The sequence below is a fragment of the Coffea eugenioides genome, chromosome 10 (assembly GCF_003713205.1).
Source record: "Coffea eugenioides isolate CCC68of chromosome 10, Ceug_1.0, whole genome shotgun sequence".
NCBI lineage: Eukaryota > Viridiplantae > Streptophyta > Magnoliopsida > Gentianales > Rubiaceae > Coffea > Coffea eugenioides.
The window spans coordinates 19,467,219-19,477,357 of NC_040044.1; the positions used below are offsets into that span (position 1 = coordinate 19,467,219).

The window sequence follows — 10,139 nt, forward strand, 5'->3', positions numbered from 1 at the left end:
GCAATTGAATATTTCACTAAATGGGTTAAGGCTGCATCCTATAAGCATGTGACTAAGAAAGTGGTGTCAAATTTTTTGAGAAATAATATCATCTGTCGCTTTGGCGTACCGGAGACATTGATCACCGATAATGCCAAGAACCTTAATAATGACATGGTGAATGGGTTATGTGAACAATTTAAGATCAGGCATCGAAATTCTACCATTTACAAGCCTCAGATGAATGGAGCCGTCTTAGCCGCAAATAAGAATTTGAAAAAGATTATTCGCAAGATGACTGAAGCATACCGGAATTGGCATGAGAAACTGCCTTATGCATTGATGGCGTACAGAACTACGATCAGACCTTCTACCGGTGCAACTCCTTACTGTCTTATGAATGGAATGGAAGCAGTGTTGCCTGCAGAAGTTGAAATTCCTTACGCGTTTTAATGGAAGCTCAGATAGAAGAAACTGAATAGGTCAGGGAACGCTATGAGCAGTTGTCTCTAATTGATGAAAAGAGGTTGAATGCCGTCTGTCATAGACAATGTTATCAGCGAAGAATGGCCCGTGTTTATAACAAAAAAGTTAAGCCTCATTTGTTTGAAGTCGAAGATAAAGTTTTAAAACGAATTCTTCCAGTGCAAGAGGAGGCTAAAGGAAAGTTTTCTTCCAATTGACAAGGACCATTCATTGTTAAGAAAGGCTATCCGGAGGAGCGCTTATCCTTATGGAAATGGATGGATAAGTTTTTCCACAACCAATCAATGCAGACATGTGCAAAAAGTTTTTCATTTGATTATAAAAATTTTTTTCTTTAAAATTATTGCAAGAGATGGATTTAAGGCAGACTTTCTCTCATTTTTCCATTTCGATATCCTATCCTTAATTTTTCCTTTTTGACTTTTCAGAACAACCTTTCTTTTTCTCTTGGCAGTCCCTTAAAATCACTAACCCCATGTTGGGGCAAAAAAAAAAAGAGAAAAGATAGAAAAAAAAGAAAAAAAAAAGAAGAAAAAAAAAAGAAAAAGAAAAGAAAAAAATAGAGAAATTTGATTAGAATTAAACTGGGACAAAATTTTATCTCTTTCCAACTCTAGACTGGAGCTAGTTTTTCGAAAGAATGAATCTCAAATGATTGTAAATCTATCATATGATCCACTTTTAAGCCTTAACCTTGCCTTCACTATTCCATCCGATCCTAAAGTTGCCGACTTTCATCTTTTGCAGTACTTTGAGGAAATTTTTTCTTAATTAATTGGCAAATGATGTAAATACAACTTTTCTGAAACATGTCAGAGAGAATTCTCTCACTGATTCCACAAATTCTTAAAATATGACTGGATTGATACAGTTGGGGTTAAAATTGCCTTGTCTATGTCTTAAGGTGAAAACCTAAAAGGGCACCTTAAAAAAAACAGAAGAAAAAAATGAAAAAAGGGAAAAAAAAACAAAAACAAAAAAAAAAGAAACAAGGGGGTAGGGGTAACCTTAGTGAAAACCCAAAAGGACGCTAAGGTAGGGTTTTGGAATATAAGAGGATCATGAACGCAGAACACAAGATGCTGAGGTCTGAAAGATGGTGACTATGTTAATTTGGGTCTCCATCATACTGTTGTTCTTTTGTGGACAATGAATTCCAAAATTGAGAACGTCCAAGGGGTCAGATGGAGCATTTTTCTTCATCAAAGGCCGTGCTCTAAATATGTATCCAACTTTTGATCTTTGGACCCACGTTCATAAATTTAACAATTTTATTTTGCTATTCTATGTATTATTTTATTTGTTTATTATGCATGATTGTTTATTTCATATCAGCATCATTGCATGATGTGTAATACTTTTTTTTAATAGTTTATACTTAACATTTATTGGGTCTCATTCAAAAGTCAATCTCCTATAATTTATCCCGAAGGAGTCGTGAAATTGAAGGTCCTATAAAAATAAAATATGAATAATTGACATTAGAAAGTTGCAAAGATTTTGAAGGGGTTGTCGACTGAACCTCTGTCGATATTGAAACTCATGTTTACATGGTTCTCAAGGCAAAGGGATTGCATGGTGGTGGCAGTGTTTCATTATAGTTGTTTCTTTTCCTTTTTTCCTTTTGCAAAAAAAGTTATGTGACACAATACTGGTTTAGTTGAGCATGATTCACACTGGGGCAAACGGTAGAAGGTTTGAGCTCCAAGTTTCGTTGTACATTTTTGAAGAAAGAAAAGAAAAATCATTATTCCCTTTCTTTTAAAGTTCGAAAAATCAAGAAAGTTGTAAATCCATCAAGTAAGTTTGTTTTGGTTTATCACCTTTTGAGCAACATGCATTGTGATCTTTCAGTTTGATAGTACAGAACTTGTGTTTTCATTTCTTTCGCTAGTTATTTGGGCTCGGGTTAATCCCACCCATTAACTAGGTTTCGAGCATATTTTCATTCTCTTGATAGGCATTTGGGTTTGGATTCAATGCCATTGAACAATCTAGATTCTTGACAAATCAAATTTAATTTCTTGTTGATGAGTCTCAGTGTCCGCCGTGCACCCTTCTACCCCTTTCTTGACAATCAAATTTAATTTTCTGTTGATGAGTTGGTGAGTTTCAGCATCTGCCACGCACCCTTCTACCCTCTTCTTGACAAATCAAATTTAATTTCTTGTTGGTGAGTCTCAACATCCGCCGCGCACACTTCTATCCCCCTCCTTGGAGCGTAACCGCGTCTCTCCGCGTATCTTTTTCTAATTATGACAATTTACTTTTTTTGACTGTTTTGATTAACAATTGTGCTTTCTCATTCATTTTGTGTTTCATGTTTAGAAGTTCTGAAAACTCAGACTTCTTTGACTTTGCAAAGATCACAGATGGTCAATGCACTTGTTTCATTGTAGTTCACTGGTATTCGAACTACGTTTGACCTGATTCTCATGATGGGATACGTAGGCAACTCTACACGAGTTCGGTCATGTCTTTTCCAACATTATTGCATCATTTTTGCCCAATAATTATAGCCAAATGTTGGCTTGTTGTTTTAGCTCAGGCGCAGTTAGAAAAAATAGGTGAGCATTTTGGTGTCTACGTCTTTGTCTTGAATTTCTCTGAAACTCTAGACAAAGAAGGGCAAGTTGTAGACACCAAATTTTTGTCAAATTTTTATGTTTTCTTGAATATTTTCTATTTGATGAGTCATTTATTTTCTCACATTTTAATGTATATTTTTTCTCATTTTTGTAGGTTTATTTTAAGAAATGAAAATTATGAAAAAAAAGCAAAAATCAAAATCAAATTATGACTAAACTTACACATTTTAATCATCTCCCCTACCAAAATCACTATTAACCCATTTGTACACTCAATTTCCATGCACCTTTCTTTTCATTTGGTAAAAAAACAATCATTTGACAAGAACCAAACTCCACTCTTTCTCCCAATACAATCTGTCGGCTCTCTCTCTCAACTTTTGGACCTCTCAAGATACCATCACAGATACAAAAACACAAGAAGAAAAGGAGCTCTCGGCTGGGGCTTCTTCCTTTCTTCCAAAAAAAAAGCCACACCTACAAAAAAGAGGATTCCAACTTAACTCCCTAATTTCCACTCTCAGCCATCTCTCTCTTCTCCCACACACTCACACACAACATAAAAAAAAAAGAGGTAGCAATCGGTTGGATTGAACCTTGGGATTTCACCAAAATTTTAATAAAAAAACTACAACCTTCATTAAGGGCAATTTGACTCCATTTAGTCACCACTTCAAAAGGGAGGTACCTCTATTATTATTTAAATGTCAATTACGTGCTCTTATGTGCTCCTACGTGTTTATATATTTTTATATGCTTTGTTATTTATTTGATTCAAATGTTCATTCAAATTTTCTTATATTTGTTTAGTTAATTTTATAATTATTTGAAAGTTGTTTAAATACTTCAAGATGTAATAGATAGGTAATATTTTTTTGAAAAATTGTAATTAGATAAACCAATGTAATAGATAAGATAAATAGATTTATTTTATCATATTTTTCCACTTTAGATTGTAATTAGGTTCCCTATTGTAATAGATAGAATAGATAGGTTTTATCTTTTATATTTCCCAATTTTAGATTGTAGTTAGATTCCCTGTTGTAATAGGTAAGTTTTGTGTGTTTATGTGGCTTATGTGTTAGATGCTTTACCCCCTTTCCTTAGGATTTTTTTCCATCTAGATATTATGCATACGTGTTGCGTGCTACGTGCTCTTATGTGTTTATTTGTTTTAATTTATGCCTTATTTGTTTTACTATGTATAATTAATGCATGGCGTCACCACATTAGTCCAACGCTAGTTGTGGCTTCTCCCTCCGTCTACTTGCTGGTCCAACGGTAGTAAAGGTTCTTTAGAAATGGGTTAGTTCACCGCTAGACCCTTAAATCGTTTATGCGTTAGATTCATCCCTTGCATGATATTCATTATATTTTCATGCACATTTTTTTGGATTTTTTCTCATTTGTATGATATTTCCTATTATATTATCCTCTACCCCCTACTCTCTATATGTGTTAATCATATCGTTTAGAATTGCATCTCATTTAAGAAATCGTAAAACAAGTTAGTTCATTTGCTTATTCATATTAGGAGAATTATTCTTTGAACATGGATATGGGTGATTATAACTCTTTAGTTTAAATACTCCATCGATTCCTGTATAAGAAAATTATGCCACGAGTTTTTTTTGCCTCTCGTACCCATTATGCTGCATTCCTTTTCCTTTGATCACTTATACCTATATATAATTTTCTTTTCTTTTCTTTTCTTTTAATTTCATCATTCACATACTCGTGACCCGTTTAAGGAATCATTTTGGCTTTCGTAATTAATGCGATTGATATCAATTAAACCATTGAATGGACATTTTGTCCCTCTCGACATTTTTATAAATTTAGATTTGCATCAATGTAGGAAACATTCAAACATGATAAATTTAAGGGTTAGATTAGGAAAATTTTAACTAAATCTCGCAACTAACTTACATTAGGTTGAAAGGGTGTATTAGGTTTGAGTTAGTTGAACCTTTGCATTCCCTTTCCTCAACCGTGATTCCCGAACTCATTTTCTCTTGTTTTTTCAAAGACCTGAAGTTGTCGAAAAGGGTTTTGTTTTATTTTATTTTTGTCAAAAACATTTTTGGGTGACTTGGTACACCCAAACTCAATACCAAGTGGCGACTCCTATTTTTATTAAAAACCCTTTTAGACTAAATTTTGGAACCAAACTATCGCATTCTTTAAAGACCCATTCTAGGTCCTTTTTTACTTATTTTTAAATAAAATCACATCTTTTGTAAATATGATTTTAAATACTCTTTTTTCATCGAGAAAAATGGGCGCGCGACAACTTTCATCTAATCTCATGCAATTAAATGAAAGAGATCATGGCAAATCAAGTCTGTCATACTGATTCAATATCTTAATAACAAATTAGGCTGCATTTAAGACATATATTAATAAAAGTGCTGAAGCAATTCAATTCAAATGCACATGGCATTTTGAAATGAAAAGCTTTCCACAATTTCAGTTCAAGACAACAGACTAACTCCGTGAAATATATAATAGCCCTCATCATACACTTTCTTTTATCCTCATTTTCAACATTATGCGTCCGTTGGCAATTATCGTCCAAAAAGACTTGCAATAGGTCAATCATGGTATATTTATTTAGGCCTCAAGAATGGTTGTCATGGTTATCAAGAGACTTTATAGTTCAATAGAAATGAAATGCATTGGGAGTTTCTCCAGCTACAAATAGTATTACAAAAAATTGTACCATAAGAGCATTACAAAAAATTTATCATACCATAAGATTGTATTGTAAGCACTGTTATCCGGCTTAAGCTCAAATACCATTACAAAAAATTGTACTGGATATAAAGAGCATGAGTTGATTATTATTCAGAAGTTACTAGACAAATTAACAAGTACATAATGTACAAACTTGTAGAAACTGGGAATATGAAATTAACTTCTTGAAAAGAATTACACATGTGGTCAAGGCCGTGTCCTTTATTTTTTGCTGCGCCGATAAGAACATCAATACATAATTCAGTCCATTATAAGAAAATGTTTATGCTAATTTCCATGAGGCTGGAGGCGAACCGGGAGGCCATTGATGGGCACAGGATATGCATGGATAACTATCTTTTCATTTGGCATCAACTTTTCCAGCTTGAAGCTTCTCACCACATTGTACATGAAAACCAGGACCTCCAATCGAGCATACTCCTTCCCGGGGCACATTCGAGGTCCTCCCCCAAAAGGCACAAAAGTATATGGTGCTGGACCACTTCCCTCAAACCTTGATGGATCAAACTTTTCAGGGTCGGGAAAATACTTGGGATTCCTGTGTGTTGTGTGTACAGTCCAAAATGTCTGCAAATTTGTGCATTTATAACACATAGTTAAGATTAACGGAAAGGAACAAATATGTGTGTTGTGATTGAAACACAAACAAATTTTTGCTTTTATTAGTAAGTGTTGATGATTCAGTCCTTCTTAGGCATCGAAATCTCAAATTCAGCATTGTCCATAGACAATTACGCAATACCACGTTAAGAAAACGGTGAATTTGTCACTTAAGATTTTGCTTTAATCTCTATATACATATCTTCCATCCCTTTGGAATAGTAAAACCTGCATAGGTGAAATCCGTGACTGATTCTCTGAAGGCTCCCTGAGCAGGTGGCGTGACACGAAGTGATTCACGGGCAACATTCCAGGAGTACTTCATCTTTTCAATGTCCTCCCAACTCAGCAAATCACTTGGCCCTTTTGTCTTTGCAATTGCCATCATCTCTGTGATCATCAAGCAAAATAGTCGTGTGAATAAATAGTTTAAGAAAATCATATATATTGATCAAATAATTAACTTGAACAAATTTCTGCTCGATACCTCTATAGACTTCCTTGTAAATATGTGGAAGCTCAGCAAGGTGTTTCAAGACAAAGGTAACTGCAGTGCCGGTGGTCTCATAGCTAGCCACAAGTAAACCAATAATGTTGTTTGAGATCTCCATTTCACTAATGAACTGGCCATCTTCATCGGTAACAAGAAGCATTCACAACAAAAGATCGCATCCTGCTGTTTCTTTGCATTGCATTAGCTCATTTCTTCTTTTCCTGATGATCTTCAGTAGCTCCTCGCGAACCATCTTTCCACCTTTGATTGCACCATTATAACCCATGCTAGGCAAATCAATTGGCACAGAGAACATCCCATTAGTAACAAGATGGTAGGGATTACCCAACCTTTTAATGTGGTCTGGATCTTCAATACTCATGAACAATCGACAAGCCAAGTCGAAAGTGTATTTTTTTGATAGAGGGAACACTTTTACTTCACTATTTGGAGACCATTCTTTTTCAATGTGTTCGCGACCCATGGCATCCATGACGGGAATGTACTGTTTCAGAGCTTCAGGCTTGAGAATATCGTGCATAAAACTACGCTTCAGAGTTGATACCTCCTTCAAGGAATTTTCAACAAATTCAGGGAAGAGAAAAGATTTATTCATGGATTGAGGCCACCATGAGGTTATAAGTTTGTTCTCGCTGGTGAACAGAAATTTGTTCCCTTGTGCACCACAGAATATTGCCATTCTTTCTCCCATCAAAGAGGTCTGAAATACCTCTGGTGAGTGCTTCTCCATTCTGTCTTTTACGAATTTCTGACTACCTAACAAGGCAAACGGTATATTTTCTCCCAACATTGGCCATCCGGATGATCCAGGGGGAAGATTCACCCTACCAGAACTGCGCTTGCGAAGGAAGAAGACGAGACCGATAGATAGAGGGAACAACACAAGAGGCAAAAGGTATTGGACCAAGGTCTCCATTGGTTCCTCCTTGGTACTAAAAACTGAAAGAAGCTATACGGTAGCAGATGACTAAAATGATGAAGCAAGCTGGACTACTTATAGCAGATGAAGGACTAGAAATTATGCTTTGCCGGCAGCAGGAGCATTTGCATCATGCTATGGCTGGCTCATATAGGCGAAATCGTACAAAAATATTGATAGTTTATATAGGTTTAATTTGAATTTAATATTGATTACGAGGGATTACTTATAACGAGTGACAAAATTTTTTTCCTGTACATTATTGTCTTGGTGCATACATCTATCATAAAAAGTACCTAAATTAGGTGGTGCAGTTTAGAAATTTAGAAATCAAATGGATTCGATCTTATACATATGCGAGGAAGGTAATCAAAAAAGAAAGAAGATGAGTTCTTCTTCTTTTATTACTTAGGAGTTGTGTGAGTTGAAAACCTCATGCACGGTTTTGAATGAGAAAAAGAAGTGATGATTTTGACTCTAACTCTCCCACTCCGGTCATTGCTTTTCTTTCTGTTACTTCGAAAATAGCTGCTTCAACTTTAGCCACTCAATTTTTTGATATTCTTTTTTTTTTCTCATCAAACAGATGGCATCTTCTTTTGAAAATCCTATCTACTCTTAGCATGATACAAAGAAATCTCATTTCTATAATCAAACAAGCATGAAACGTATGCTTGCATATTCATCTATAAGTCAAATCGGAGTAATTGCAAAATTCCCACTTGTTTGGTTATTTTTAATTGGCATATTTTTTTAATTACTTATCTTTTTTTTATATCAAACTTATTATATGAGAACAACAACTTATGTAAGTAAATAATAGAACTTATAATTTGTACATTAACTGGATACAGTTGGATCTTGGTATATATATGAGGACCCGTAAATTTTCTTCATTTTATTTTATTTTTTTGCATGCATTTTCTTCATTATACTTTATTATATTGATTTTCCAGAGATTTTTATAAGTGTGTATAGTTTTTAAATCATTTTCGTAGTATAAGTTAGTTCATGAGACATTAGGAGTGCGTATTGGACGTGAGACCCGCTAGTGCGTTAAGTGCGGTAGATGTGGGCAGTTGGGTGAAGTTTTACGTACCGAGATTATATTACTTGGTGTTATGAGTTAATTAGATGTTAGCTAGATTAATTAGTATTGGGAATTAATAGAATGAGATTACCATTAGAGGTGCCACGTGTCGTGTTCCTATTTGAAGGTGGACTTTGACCAATTTCTTCTCACCTTTACTAAATCAAAATTTTGACCAAAATCCACTTATTTTTCTTCTTGGTTGGCCGACCATTAGAGAGGAGAAAACAAAGAGAGAAAGTTTTTTCTTCTACTTCATTTCTTACTCAATCTTGTGATTCAACCACTAAAATTCCAAATTCCTCCATAAAAGTGACTTGATAAGTTAGGTGAAGGGTATTGGTGGAGTCTTTGGTGAAGGGAAAGCACTAAGCTACCTTGTTTCTTGTGTTTGTAAGGTAAGTTGCCAAGAAATCCTCTCTTTGTTCCTCATAATCATAAATTAGTGGTTTGTAGAGGTTAAATAGGCTATTTTGTGGATGATTTCATGGTTTATGGTAAAGCTTAACCAATTTTGGATTTATTGGTGATTTTCCTGTTTTGATATGGTAAATTATGGTTGGCCATGGAATGATAGTCTTGTATTGGGTAAGATGGAGCTTTTATGTGCTAATTGTGGTTTGTTGTGAAAAATTCCAGCTTCTATAGAGCAAAATTTCAGTTTTTAGGTTTCAAATCTGCCCTATTTTTACAATGCATGTTCGTCCTTGAGGGAGGCCAAATCAGCCCTTTCCCAAAACATGAAAGTTGTTGGTAATTGAGTTAGCTAGCTACTGGTAAAAGTTTAGCTCAATCGGAGCACTATAGCTTGTGAAATAACTGAAATACCCTTGACTGCCCACAAGCCTTGTTTCACGGACAGTTTTCTGTCCTCTCTGAGATTTCGATTTTTGACTATGAAAATGCATGATTTGGCTATGGACGTCTTCATAAGAACTATAGGTATATGTATTGGCTTCGAAACGCCATAAGAATCGTCTCAACCCGATAAGTGTAGTTTCAGTTGTTGTTATTATGCCGAAAGGTGTGTTTTATAGCCTATGATTTGTATGTGTTTGATTTGAGATGAATTGGTGTTGATTGTAGGATGGAAAAATAAAGAATTTAAGGGGAGGTGCTGTCCAATTGTTAAGTCGTTTGGTTTCTTCAAGTGTAAGTTAAATTTGATAGAAATGTAGGGTTTTGGGGGTTGTTCATGTTGTAGAA

At 34.9% G+C, this 10,139-nt stretch overlaps 1 pseudogene; it reads right to left on the reverse strand.

Moving 5' to 3' along the window:
- Window positions 1-6,077: 6,077 nt before the first annotated feature.
- LOC113748718 lies at window positions 6,078-7,840 on the reverse strand (annotated as a pseudogene).
- Between the last annotated feature and the right edge of the window lie 2,299 nt (window positions 7,841-10,139).